We start from the raw sequence: 13,569 nt of genomic DNA, 5'->3' as shown, positions 1-13,569 counted from the left end.
CTCTGTGACCTTCCGCAAGTCACTCAACCTTTCTGTGATTCAATTTCCTTATGTGCAAATGCAAGAGAATAGTTCTGCTTTATCTCCATCAAGGGATTGTTCGGGTGAACTCACCAGAGACAATGGCCATGGAAATCTGCTGAAATGTAGGAAGTGCTGAGCTTATGAAACACAATCCCGTGGAAAGTGAACACAGAGCAGGCACGGAGCAGGAGCTCAGGAAAGCCATGCACAGGTAGCCAGCTGTCGGGGACAGCTGGATGCCAGCAGCTCCTTGGCGCTGCCAAGCAGAGAATCCCTGGGGTGGCAGAATACTCTTCCAAGGGTATAAGAAAATAGAAACTGACCAGTAAGGCTTCCCTCCAGCAGCAAGAGGGGGAATAGGTGAAGAGAGACTGGGACCAGGGTGCAGCTCTCCAGGGCGGGCAGAGGACACCACACCACAGCTGGAGCAGAGAGATAGAGCAGCAAAAGCCTGGAGAGACTCCACAGTAGTTAAGTAGTAAACACAATGAGCGAAAGTCAACCGCATCAGACACTGCAAAACATGTCCTCAGAACCAACAGACCCCAAGTTACAGAACACACACAAGGAGACCATTTCTGTAAAGGTTTTCCTTTTTTCCCAGTATCAGGGATTAAACCTAGGGTATCGTGCATACTAGGTAAGTGCTCTACCACTGAGTTATGTCCCAGCCTTTTACAAATATATATATATATATATATATATATATATATATATATATATATATATATATATATATATATATATATTTTAGTTGTAGATGGACAACAGCACCTTTATTTTATTTATTTATTTTTACGTGGTGCTGAGACTCCCACAGATACCAAAGTCTGAGGATGCTCATATCCCTAATACAAAATACTGCAGCATTTGCATAGAAAGTATGAATATAATTTTAAAAACCTCAAACACTTATACAATGTGAATGCTATGTACATGGCTGCTATACTACATCGTTTGGGATATAGTATATACAATGACAAGAAATGTTCAGTATGTATTTGATGTTTCTTCTGGATTGATGGAATTTGCAGTTGCAGAACCCAAGGATATGGAAGATATAAAGGGGGAGATATGAAGAACCCAAGAGGAGTACAATGGGCACATACAGCCTCTCCACATGGCTACCTGCAGGGGTTCTCAGCCTTGGCTGCACATGAAAACCACTTGAACCTTGAGACTTTCTGAAGGCTGAGCCTCACCCACGTCCAAATAACTCAGAATCCTGGGCTGGGGCTCAGGTACTGGAGATGTAGCAAACTCCCTGGTGCTTTTGAGATGCATTCAGGGCTGAGAACCTCTGCTCAAAGTCAGTGGTGCTCAAATGGTGCTCAAAATCACAGGGGGCTTGTTACTACACAGGTTTTGTAGATGAGGAAGATTCCATACCGGCTGCACCCGGAGAGGTTCTGAGTAAGTAGGTTTTGCTTTCCTAAGCAGTTTCCGGGTGATGCTGGTGCAGTTGATTCTGGGGCACTGCTCTGATTGGTTGCAAATGTGGAGCCTGCAGGCAGAAACCTGTCCTTTGTGTGAAGGTTTGAATGTGAAGGTCCAAATGCTTCTCCTCGGGTCCCACTGCTCCCTATTGCTGAATTTGGGGGCGCCTCTCTGGTTTGTGTTCCTTGCCCATCTTGATAGTGCTTGAGTTTGTAGTCCTTGCAAGCTCACAGAATGTTGGAAACCTTTCAACCCCACCCTCTTGTTGCCCATGGGGAAACTGAGAATTGCAGTCGCAGGCTCTGAGACAGTATTAACAGTGTCCATGAAGGAAGCTATGTCAACAGAGCCAGCTCCTTACAAGGACCAACTTCCTTTGCCATTTGATGGCACTGATGCTCATCATTTCCCATCTGTGGTATCAGGACTAACTTCAATAATGAAAATGATTGATAGTTCACATTGGGGGGGGGGGGCTAATTTTGCCCCTTCATAGCTGTGTGGCCTTGAGTAGGGGCCAAGGAAAACCTCTCTATCAGAAGCATAAATGATCCACGTGAAGTACCCAGTGCCTGGCATAGACAGAACAAATTAAAGGGGGTCGGCTTTGGGGGTTATTTTTGAATTTGATTTTCGGGGGATATTTTAACTTTTCCCAGCCTGGAATCTTCTCCATCTTCCAAACCTTATTTGCACCTTGATTTCTTTTGCACCTTGTTTCTTCTTTTCAAGAAATAACAAAGGCAAAGGTGAAAGAAACGCAAACAGATCTGAGTTCAAATTCTGAATCCAGGGTCCTGGAGTGTAGCCCAGTGGTAAGGCCCTTGCCCAGCATGCATGAGGCCCTGAGTTTCCTCCCCAGTGCCACAAATGCATGCATACGTAAGAAAATTTGGAGGGTAGATTTATTTCAACATGACCAAGGTGAGGGACCTCTGTCCTTTATCATGTATCTCTTACCATTTGATATCTCACAGAATCTCAGCAATACCTGAGCAGGGATGAAGTACTCCCCCAAAAGTGAGGTTTTCCTGACAAGGAAAGTCACCCATTTGTGCAGTTCCTCCATGTCTCCAGAGCAATTTGTGCTTTCTGCTCTTCTTGGGGAATAAGGCCCTTGGTGGTGTAAGAAGGGCTGGCTGCTCTCCATGAACTCATCCCAGGGGAGTTGGCGGAACTTCTAGTTTTCTGTCCTGCTTTTAATTGTAGTCAGTGACATGCCAGGCAGCCTCTTCTCTCACCTCAGGTCCCTGGAGACCTATAAGGAGCCAAGGGAGGGGAGGAAGCTATGTCTGCTTTAACCACATCACCACCACCCACCATGCCCTATGTGCCAGGTAGTGTGACAGATGCCTTGTGCAGGTGTTCCCAGGGATCCTTTAGTGACTGTGGTATCTACAGCTCCAGGACACCAGGCTAGTCAGTGCTTCCAAGGTTGTCCTTCAATGGACTGAATGTTTCTGTTTCCCCAAAACCATTCACTGAAATTCTACCCCCCACTATGATGTGCTGGGAAGTAGGGCCTGTGGGCGGGAGGGTGTCCTGAGGGGGACTAGTGGCTCTACAAAAAAGTCTCAGAGGGCCCCCTCTTCCCTCCCCTCCTAGCGAGGACACAGAAAAAAGTTAGAAATCTGCAAACTTGAAGGGGGCCTTTGCCAGAATCCAACAATACTGGCACCCTGATCTCAGACTCCCTCCAGAATGGTGAGAAATAAATTTCCATTGTTGATAAGCCTCCCAGACTATGATACTCGTTACAGCCACCCCAGCGGGCTGACACACCCCAATAACTTCTTTGGTCCATTTTCCTCATGGGTCCACGTTTTGAAAGATTTTGTATGCCACAGTAATGCCAACAATAAATGACGACAACAACAAGGACACCTTCCAGGTGGGATTTCACCCACACCCTCCCACTCAGTCCCTGTAACAATCTCTTGCTGTAGGAATGGTCGCCGGCCCATTTACAGGAAGAAACCTGAGGCACAGAGGGTCCAAATACTTCTTCCAAGATCCTGTGGCATATAAGAACAAAAGCCAGTATCTGAATTCAGACCTAGTTCAACCTGAAGTATTGGCAAGGTGTTACACATTCTGCCCCCACCCAAATAAATTAAGTTATATAAGAATGAAAAAAATAATACCCACACTGCAGTATTCAATACAGATTTCTTTTACTTTTTTAAACACTTTATTTTTTAGTTGTGGGTGGATACAATACCTTTATTTTATTTTTATGTGGTGCTAGGGATCGACCCCAGTGCCTCACGCATGCTAGGCAAGCGTTTACCTCTGAGCCACAACCCTAGTCTCTGGATTTCTTTTACTTTTAATGGTTAAAAGATTATTTGTAGAAACCAGCTGCTCCCAAGTCCTTACCACATCCAGTTGCTGTGATTCCCACGCTGGTTCATTTCTGTAGCCCGATTGTGGATATATTGCAATGAAGTGAAACTCCTGCTCACTAGTGTTTTTCTTTCTTCTTAAAAGAACTCAGGTGAAATTCACATAGCTTATGGTTAACCATTTTAAAGTGAATGATTCAGTGACATTCATATACTATGTCATGAAACTGCCTCCTTAGTTTAATTCTAAAACATTTCTTTCCCCCCCCCCCCTGCGGAGGCAATACTAGGGATTGAGCTCAGGGGCACTCGACCACTGAGCCACATCCCCAGCCCTATTTTGTACTTTATTTAGAGACAGCGTCTCGCTGAGTTGGTTAGTGCCTTGCTCTTTGCTGAGGCTGGTTTTGAACTCAAGATCCTCCTGACTCAGACTCCTAAATTGCTGGGATTATGGGCATGGGCCACTCCGCCCAGCCCAAAACATTTCTGTCACCCCAAAAGGAAACCCTATATCCAGTAAGCATTAATCCTGGCTTCCCCTGCAGACCCTGGAAACACTCACCAGCTTTTGTAGGCCTGTTTCAGAGGCTCCCGTTTCAGCTTGAAAGGCAGCTCCCTGTTGTGACAAGTCCTTGCACCTCACTGAGGGGGTACCCAGCCTGAAGGGCTGGGGGGCATCTACAGGTGCCTTCTACCTGGTCATGCTGAGACTGTGGGTCAGCATCTCTAGCAAGATTGGGCTAGATTTGAGTCCCCTCCCTGATCCCTCTTGGTTCTGAGTGGCCCAAGAGGTGGGAAGCCCGACAAACAGGTAAGCAGAGCATTCCAAAATGTGCTTTTCTCACCACAGGATGAGGAATCGGAATCGGCCTAATTGCAAAATACTAACCAGTAGGACAAAGAAAGTCCCCGTCTCCTTCTACTTCCCCTACCCTCTACACTAAAAGCATTCAGCACCACAAATGCCCAGCAGGGAATCACATTTCTGAGGTGTGTGAGGAATTAAATTGCTACTTTTTTTTACTTGAAAGATGTGATGACTGTGCTATGAGAGAAACAGTTTCTAATATGGAAATTTAAGCATGGCTTCACAGTTTATAAAGCATTAAATATTCATCATCTCTTATAGTCCTCTCAATACAGAAGATAACATCATTATTTCCATTTTGAAGATGAAGAAATTAAAGTAGTCAGAGGTTAAATGCCTTGTGGAGCATTGTGCAGCTCGAAATGGCAGACAGGACTTCCCATCTCCAGTCCAGGACCTCTCTCAGCATGTTGGACTTTTACCTTCTGACGACAGGGCTCATACCCCAGGGGAATGGAACAGATAACTGCAGAATTGCCAGCGGCTCCCTGAGAACTGTCCCCAGGACCCTATGTTTCAGTTTGTCAAATCTCTGAGAATCTGATTAAAAAGCTAAGGCCAGCCTTTTAGCCTCGCTGTAGTCAGTGAATGGAGACTTTCTTCTTTGAGAGGCACATACATGAGAGTTGGACTCCTCATGGCAAGTATCTCTGAATTCAATGGAGAACAGGCTAAGCATGATCCAGCTCCTGCCCACACCCGCACTTTCACCTATGCTGCCCACACCCGCACTTTCACCTATGTTGCTCCAAATTTGCACTCAATGTTATATTCAAACCACAGAGTCTAAGCTTGCCAGAAAATTCCTCATCCCTATGTCTTTAACAATTATTATGATAGCATTAGCAAGAGTAGGCCAGCTCTCTCCTGGCTCCTATGAGTGCTGGGTTCCACATACATTCTGTTCCATTTAATCCCCACCACCTAACCAAGTAATTATTGTCCATTCCATTTCACTTGCGGGGAGTATGCAAGTCCTTGACTTTGGAGTTAAATAATCTGGGTTCGTGCCCAGCTCCACCTCTGTCTACAATCAGTATGACCCCAGGCAAATTCCATCTCTTTCCCAGCTTCAGGATCTTCATGCATAACACTGAGCATGTTGGTTCACCGGGCTGTTGTGAGAATTCAATGAAGTGGGCAGGCATCTGGCTCCTGGTTAGCACTTCATAAACGTCCAGGCATATCAATGCTCTTTTTATTAGCGGCTCAGCTCAGCCTTTTCCTGCTGCTCAAGGTCATAGTTCAAGATCCAGTAGTTTTACCCACTTCTCTCTCACCACTGCAGGATGGGCATCAGTTCCTCTCTTTTAGAGATGAGGGCACTGGTGCTCTGGCAGCCTTAGAGACTGGCTCAGGGTCACACAGGGGTAACTGGTGAGGAAGGATTTGGATTCACTGGCCTCAGCCTTCCAGGTTCTTTCCTCCCACACACTTTGCCTAAATGCCTCTTAAAACTTCTAGGGAAGGGTTTCAATGTTCTCCTTCTGCCCTCTCTTTGGTTCTCTGCACCCTAATTTATGCACCTACCATTCCCTGCTCTGTCTCTGTACACGCCTCATTAATGATGCTTTCCAGCACTGGTTGGGCACCCTGCTACTCCCTCAGGACCTGGAGCCCCGGTGAGAGGCCCCTTGAAGTCTATCACAGCAGTGCCCCTAGCTCCTAACACTGGGCCTGGGCAAGAGAAAAGGCTCCAGATACCTTCTTTTTTTGGGAGGGGGGACGGGAACCAGGGATGGAACTCAGGGGCATCCAACCATTGGGCCACATCCCCAGCCTTAGTTTGTATTTTATTTAGAGACAGGGGTTTTACTGAGTTGCTTAGCACCTCACTTTTGCTAAGGCTGAACTTGCAATCCTCCTGCCTCAGCCTCTGGAGCCCCTGGGATTACAGGCATGTGCCACTGTATTGGGCTCCAGGTACCTTTTAAAGAAAGGAATAAACATAATCAGGCAAATTGGCACTCATTATCTGGGCACTCTGCCACAGCCCCAGGACAGCTGGAGGTGAAGGGTGGGACCATGAAAATGAGACAAAATGAAAGCTTTTGCTATAACCCTGCTTATGCCCTGATAGAGGTCAGGGGCAAGATATTTTAGAGGACATTGTCTATATTCCTGAAAAATCTGGATGGATTTCAAAATAATGATGTGAAGGGCTTGAGGGCTGGGGAGCAAGTCAGAGGGAAGAAAATGCCTTTTCAGTATCTCCTGTTATTTATATGGAGAGAAAAAAATGCATTCTTCATCATTATAGGCAAGGGGAAATATGGAGTCCCCGACAACCACCCGAACAGGGATTACAGTGAGGGACTTCTTATCTGGAAATTTCAAATTACAAATCTTTGGAGACCCATTTAGGGCAGCGCAGGCACTCTCTTCCCCCAGATCCTGCGTTATTCTTCCTCATAGCTGCTCAGCACCACTGCACCCCTGTGCAGGTGTTTGTCCCCTGCTTGGCCCAGATTTTGTTTTTGTTCCCAGCTGTAGCCCCAGGACCTAGAACCGCCCTGACATTTAGAAAGTAAGCCCTCAATAAATAATTTGATGGAGGACTGAATGTTTTGAATGCACATCCTCTGACACTGCCACGAAATGGGCAGAGTCTATCATCATTCCCTAAGACCAGGTGAGAGGGAAGTGAACCCTGGGACAGGAACCTGGCCGGCCTGAAAGTCCAGGGACTCCTCTGGAGCTGGAGCCCTGCCTCAAGGGTGGTGACCTTGCGGGCCATCCCTACGCCTCTCGGAGCTGGCGCTTCCTTCTCCATAAAGGGAGGGCAATGAACCCCCATCCCCAGCGCGCCCCACGCAGCCTCTGGCCGGCCTGCTGTGACTTGCCCAAGGTCACCCAGCTCCGGCCCACAGCGCCCTGATCGGGGAGGGCACCGACCAGCTGGGCGCTGCAGCCCGCGGCAGGTTTTGGGGTGGGGGCCGGCGCGGGGCGGTCCCGGGGCGCGGCGCGCGCTGACGCCGGGCCCCCGCGATGCGGCGGGGACGGGGCGCGGGGGGAGGCGCGTCGCGAGCGTCCTCCTTTTGTGCGAGCGCCGGCGGCTCGGCTTCTCGAAGGTAAACAGCGCTTCCTCTTCCTCCTCGCTGCGTCTCTTCCTTTTATAGTTATTTCTCGCCTGGCACTCGCCGGGGCCGCTGCTGCTGCTGCTGCCGCCGCGGCGGGGGCCGCTCGCGAACCTGTGGCGGTGACGTGAGACCCGCCAACCCGGAAACGGCGGCGGCGGCGGCGGCACCGGAGGATCCGAGGCTGCTGCGCTCCCGCGCTCCCCTCTCCCGCCCGCCGGGGCCGCCAGGTACGTGCCGGGGCTCCGCCGGCCGGCGCGCGCCCTTGGAGCCGCCCTGCACCGGGAGAGGGCGCGGGAGCGGGGCGCGCGTGACGGGGGCGGGCAGGGTGGGGTGCGCTTCGGGCCGCGCGGGAGGAGGGCGCGCGCCGCGGCGAAGGGGGCGTCAGGCCGGGCTGGCTGGCGCGCGGGCACGCGGAGGGGGCGCTCGGGTGGGCTGGGGCCGCGGGGGCCTCGCGGGGAGCACGCCGCGGGACCGCCGCCCGGGTCCACCCAGCTGCGGGGAGCGCGCAGCGGCGTCCTGTGCAGCCGAGCCGTCGTGCGCCCCAAGGCAGGGGGCGCCCGGGTCGCGGTGGCAGCCCTCCCCCCCGCCCCAGGCGAACCCTCCTGTGAGCCAGGTGAGGGCGCAGGGCTGCCCTCTGGCTAACTTCATTGGGGGGCTGGAGGCCAGTCGTTTGGAATTGAGGAACTCGAGGGCTGAACAGAATCTCCATTGGTCTCAAGACTTCCTTCTGGGGTGGTCCCCCGCCTGTGTTTAACGAGCACTTCCTCTTTGCCCTTTATCTTTTCATCTTTTTTTAAAAATGGAAGTTCAGTGTCAATGGGTGGATGCCCTTGCCGTATGCAGAGCCTTGGGGCTTGTATGCGGTGGGTCTGGAAGGAACCTGTGTGTCCTTTGAACGTGCGTCCTGTGTTGGGGTGGGAAGAAAGAGGAACCCAGGAGAGGACTTCCTTTGCCGGAACCCTGGTGGGGTGTCTTTGATCCCCACCTTGCAGCAAAAAATGGAGGGTTGGGAAGGAATTGAGTGGGAAGGAGGCACCTCTTGGACTCTGCCACCTATTAGTTTTGCGACCTTGGGTAAGTCGCTTACCCTGAGTCTTAGGCTCCTGGCTGTAAAATGGGCTAGAGAAAATGAGCAAATCTGGCCTGCAGGGGCCGCAATGATGGGAAGTGTTAGTCACCTTTCATTTCTTCAATCCTAAGGTCTAAGAAGGGGACCTGGAGCACAGGTCAGGCACTCTACAGATAGTTGTGAAATGAATGGGTGGATAGTGAATTTTGAGAAGTGAGCTGGTATGGTTCCTCATTTTGGCTTCCTTGGCCTGCAACATCCATCCTACAGTCCCCCAGAGAGCCATATTTTGCCACCTGGGCTCTGGAATCCATCCTTCCTTTGAGAAGGATTGTCTTGGGGAGATATTGAGTCCTTGTGAAAAAAGAGCTTCAACTCTGACTTTGAGACACTCCCATTCTTGGAAGATTGCATTTGGTGGTAAAGAGGAAGCATCGTTTTGATTGCCACTGCCAGATGACTGGCCGAGGTGGCTGCCAGGGCTGCCAGCTGGGATGATTTCCCAGGCCTGGGGCTTTCTGTAACTGTGGAGGAAGCTGGGGAAGAGGTGGGTTTTCTCCTGTGGTTGGGCATGCAGAAGTGGTCATATGGCTTGTGCTTTCTTCTGGGTAATTTGCATTTTCTGGATCCTTGTTGGTCTTTGAGCAAGGGTCAGGCAGTCTGTGTGTGGTGGGGAGGGAGAGAGCAATATGGAGTGAGAGAGAGATACTTGGAAATGCCTTTTGAATAAAGGCCTAGGGTTCGATATGTCTCTGCAGTTAGCTTGGGACATTTTCAAGACATTTTGCTTTCTCTGCAGCCATTCCTTCTTCTTTCTCAGTTTCCAAAGGCTTCTGTTTCCCTCTTAGGATTCTTAGCCATGTGGGGTTCCCTCTCCCCCAGGAGGACAGGAGATGAGTCTGAGTGGTATTGTTATTTTAAGGGGCAAGAGCAGGTGACTCCATGCAGCCACAAGCTGCAGTCTGAGCATGTGCAGACTTGTTCTGAACTCATGTTGTGGCCAAGGTTACCTGTGTTTGGTAAAAGTCTTATCCTCATTTTGCCCAGGCTTGGAGAGAGTATAGGACTTACCCAGGACCCTGGGCCAGTGAGGAGCAGATTCCCTGTACCCACTAAGTCTCGAGTTGCAAAGTCAAGGTTCTTTCTTGTAGGCCCTGCTGTGTTCTGAATGTTCTTTGTGTCTCTTGGCACCTTGCCGGTCACCTAGCAAATGCCGGAGACTCCGTTCATGCTTTTTTGACAGAATGAATAGAGAGCAATGGTTTCCCCTTTGTTCTTTGTGAGGTACATTCTGTCTGCATCTCAGGGTCAGCATAGTGGCCTGTCGGTGACCTTGAACTTGTTCTCTGGTGGTTCCTCCCAATGTGCCAGTCCCTGACAACTCTTCCATCAGGATCCAACACTGATGCACAGGAAGGACTCCTGAGGGACACTGGTGCCAGGAGGTTATGGGCTCATGCTCAGCATTCCTGGTTTCTCTTGATTGACATTCATGTGGCTTAGGCAGTTTAGACTTGGATGTCTTTAGCGAAGCCATCTGAGGCAGCGCTGTGCAGGTAAAAACTCAGATTTAAAGACTGGGCTCTTTAGCTACATGCTGGCCATGTAGCCTGGAACCTTCTTTTTCTACCAGAGTAAGAGAGTAAGATCCAAATTCACTCCTCTTTTCCTCTCACCAATGATGATGATGATGATGATGATGATGATGATTTGTGTGTGTGTGTGTGTGTGTCTGTCTGTCTGTCTTTCTGCCTAGAGTTCTGGAAATTCAGTTTCCCATTTGTAAAGTGGAGTAGAGGGCATGGGGTTGCTTGCAGTAGCAGAAGCAGAGCACTGAGCACAGCTCTCTCCCATGTCTAGTGAATGGGGTCATGCAGGATTACCACCATCAACCACAGCAATAATGGCTGTTCCCTCAATAGGAGCACAGGTGTCTCTAAGGCAGGAGGTCTGTCTTCACTTGAATTGGAGCTTCCTGAGGGAAGTCCCTTGGGGTGGAGATGGGGCCCTTCTCTGGGGACACCTGGTAAAGGCCTGTGGAAGAAAGAATCAGCTTGATCTTGTTTTTCATCCTTATCTCGGGGTAGAGGGTCTTTCCCTCTCTCTCTTTGTGTCTGTCTCTTGTACAGTTGGCTCTTTATGCCTGTGATACTTCCTTTTGTATTTTTGGCAACCCTCCTTCCTGCTTTCAGCCCAGACTGGATTTCCCAGGTTCTCACATGGACAGAGCTCCTGTTGCTTTGGTGGAACTTAGGAATTGAGTCTTTGAAAGTCTTAAAAGAGTGATGGCCTCTGGGGTTGAAAGATAACTTTGTAGCCAAGGATGCAGGAGGCTAGCAATGACTTTTTTTTTTCTCCCACTCTTTTGTAGTTCTGGAGACAGCAAGGGTATGGGTTTGGGGCCCAGACTGCTGGGGTTCCCACCCTGGCTCTGCTTCTTATGAGCTCTGTGACCCTGGCCAAGGTCCTTCCTCTTTCTTTAGGCCTTCATCTTTCAAATGAGGAGCAGTCAGGGCCACCTGAAGTGTCCTTGGACTCAACTCTCAGGTCGTGTGGAAAGCCTCCAAGGAGAGTGCAAGGCACACAGTAGGTGCTCAGCACATGTTTGCTCCTCTCATGCCCCTGGCTCTTTCTGTCCCTACCCCAGCCCCATCGTCTGCGGTTCCCCTTGGGAACGGCGCCCATGGCTGGCAGGTTATTCCTAGATTTAAGTTGGATCCTCCACGCTTTCCGAAGTCCAAGTGTGCTATTTTAAACCGATTGTTGACCGGCTGTTGTATGGCGCTGCCACTGAATGGAAGATGATTGCACCGTGCTTGTCAGGAAGAGTAAATGCGGGAGTCATCAAGTTTACATTCTGTCCCATTGATTTTTTTTTTTCCTCCTTTTCGAAGACTTACTAGCTGCCATCTGCTCCTTGAACATCATGTTCATAAATATATAAATAATCGAAGTTGACGAGGAGGTTTGCTTAAAGGAGTGTTGCTGAGAGTGAGTTTTATAAATATTTAAGATAATCTGAAACCATTAAAGGAATTGCAGGGCTTATTAAAAAAAAGACTGAAAATGTGTTTTTTGGAAAGTTTCCTTTTCTTCCCAATTTGAATAAATGGCAAGAGTGAAAAATGAGAGGAAGGGGATAGCGATGTCACTGAGTGATAGAGTGCTCATCTAGCATGTATGAGCCCCTGGGTTCAGTCCCCAGCACAACCATAAAAACAAAAAGACCAAAAAAAAAAAGAAAAAAGAAAGAAAGAAAAGAAAATGGGGCTGGGGGAGCATTTTCTTTTCTTTTTTTAAATTGTTGATGGACCTTTATTTTATTCATTTCACACATGCTAGGCAAGTGCTCTATCCCTGAGCCACAACCCAATCCATGGGGAAGCATTTTCTGAGCACAAATACAGCAGGCAGCTGGTCTCATCATCTCTCCTGTTGGATGATGGCAGGCATGCAAGTCACCCATTTTATTTGTGGGGTGGAGAGGGCGGGGTAGTCAAATCCAGGGGACCAGGACAGGCCTCACTGGTTTCTAGAGCTTCCTGAGCTTCCTTGAGATTCTGAGAGGGCCACTGAGTAACATGTGCCTGGCACCCCTCTGGGACCTGCACATTTCAGATCTTGCTGTGATAGTCATGGCCGTCTTCTAGAAAGTTCCTCAGATGAATCTCTTTTGGGTAACGATTGACTCTGTTTTAGTGAGTCCTGCTAAGGTCCACAATTTGGGAGGCTTCTAGGTGGTATATTGGGAGGAATGTTGTCCAGACTGGAGTGTTCTCACAGATCACTTGGGGCTTCCCCTGCAGATTCTGAGTCAGAGGTCTGGGACAGGCTGAGATTCCTCATTCGTAACCCTTTCCCAGGGGTGTGATGCCTCTGGGTTGTGGGTTGCACTTGGAGATAGCTAGTCTGACCTCTCCTCCTCATTCACTCTGGATCTGGAATATGCAGAGGATGCAGATCCGAATATGACCCTGGAGGTTCCCAAGGCAGCTCGGAGCTAAGTTAGTGGAAGAGACAGACGCAGAAAACATATACAGAAAAACCATGGAGGCCCAGGATGGACTTCTGTACAGGCCAGGGTGGGAACACAAGGGCCAGTGGGAAAGAGAGATCTCCTCATCTGCCAGCAGGTGAAGGAAGGCCCAGGCGCTGTGCACCAAGGAGTGGAGATGGTACAGGGAGAGGAGGCAGGAGATAGCTATGGAAGGTTTGAGCAGGATTCTCATGCCCAGAGTTTCGGGCCTTGACTGTGCTCTACTCTCATACACATGATGAGGAAACTGGAACCCACAGGGGGAAGTGTCTTGCTCAAGAGGAAGAGTCAGGGCTGGGACTCAGACCTTCTGGCTCCCCAGCCCAGCTTTTCCCACCACCCTACAGCAACTGCCTGTCTGCGCCTTGAGGATGCCCCTGTGCTGCTGTGCTTTAGTGAGGAGGGGGTGCTGAGTGCTGCCACCCTTCCCAGCTCACAGTGTACCTCTGCCCTTGATGATCTGTGGGCAGGGGTCCAAGCCTCTAAGTCCACAGTGAAAAGGAAGGCCCAGCATGGATGAGTGGTGGCTTGGAAATCAACACATACCACAATAGAAGCGAAGGGCTGGCTCCCAGCGCCAGCATCGTGTGATTGGGAAGGGGAAGGACAGCGTTTAGGGGAAAGGTTTGAGCAGCAAAAGGAAGAAAAGAACCATCTCTGCTCATCTCCTAGGAGTCTTCTGTGATCTGCTCTGTTGGCCCCACCCC

At 49.7% G+C, this 13,569-nt stretch overlaps 1 protein-coding gene across 6 annotated transcripts in view; it reads left to right on the top strand.

Annotated features, from left to right (window-relative positions):
• The first annotated feature begins 7,721 nt into the window (after positions 1 to 7,721).
• The window catches only part of Cyrib (CYFIP related Rac1 interactor B), a 135,657-nt gene continuing 129,809 nt past the window's right edge, over positions 7,722 to 13,569 (top strand). Inside the window, exon 1 of one of the 6 annotated variants that reach the window (XM_046464656.2) lies at positions 7,722 to 7,748. The gene's annotated coding sequence lies outside the window, so the exon portion shown is untranslated. Of the gene's footprint in view, positions 7,749 to 7,911; positions 7,985 to 13,569 lie in introns of those variants that run through there. The other 5 variants (XM_058585734.1, XM_058585731.1, XM_046464661.2 and 2 more) reach the window with 5 other exon arrangements.

The sequence above is a fragment of the Marmota monax genome, unplaced genomic scaffold (genome assembly GCF_021218885.2).
Source record: "Marmota monax isolate L192 unplaced genomic scaffold, Marmota_monax_Labrador192_F-V1.1 WCK01_AAM20220418_F8-fsc00003, whole genome shotgun sequence".
Lineage (NCBI taxonomy): Eukaryota > Metazoa > Chordata > Mammalia > Rodentia > Sciuridae > Marmota > Marmota monax.
The sequence above is the reverse complement of the archived record's forward strand: the minus strand, read 5'-3'. Positions and strand labels throughout refer to the sequence as shown.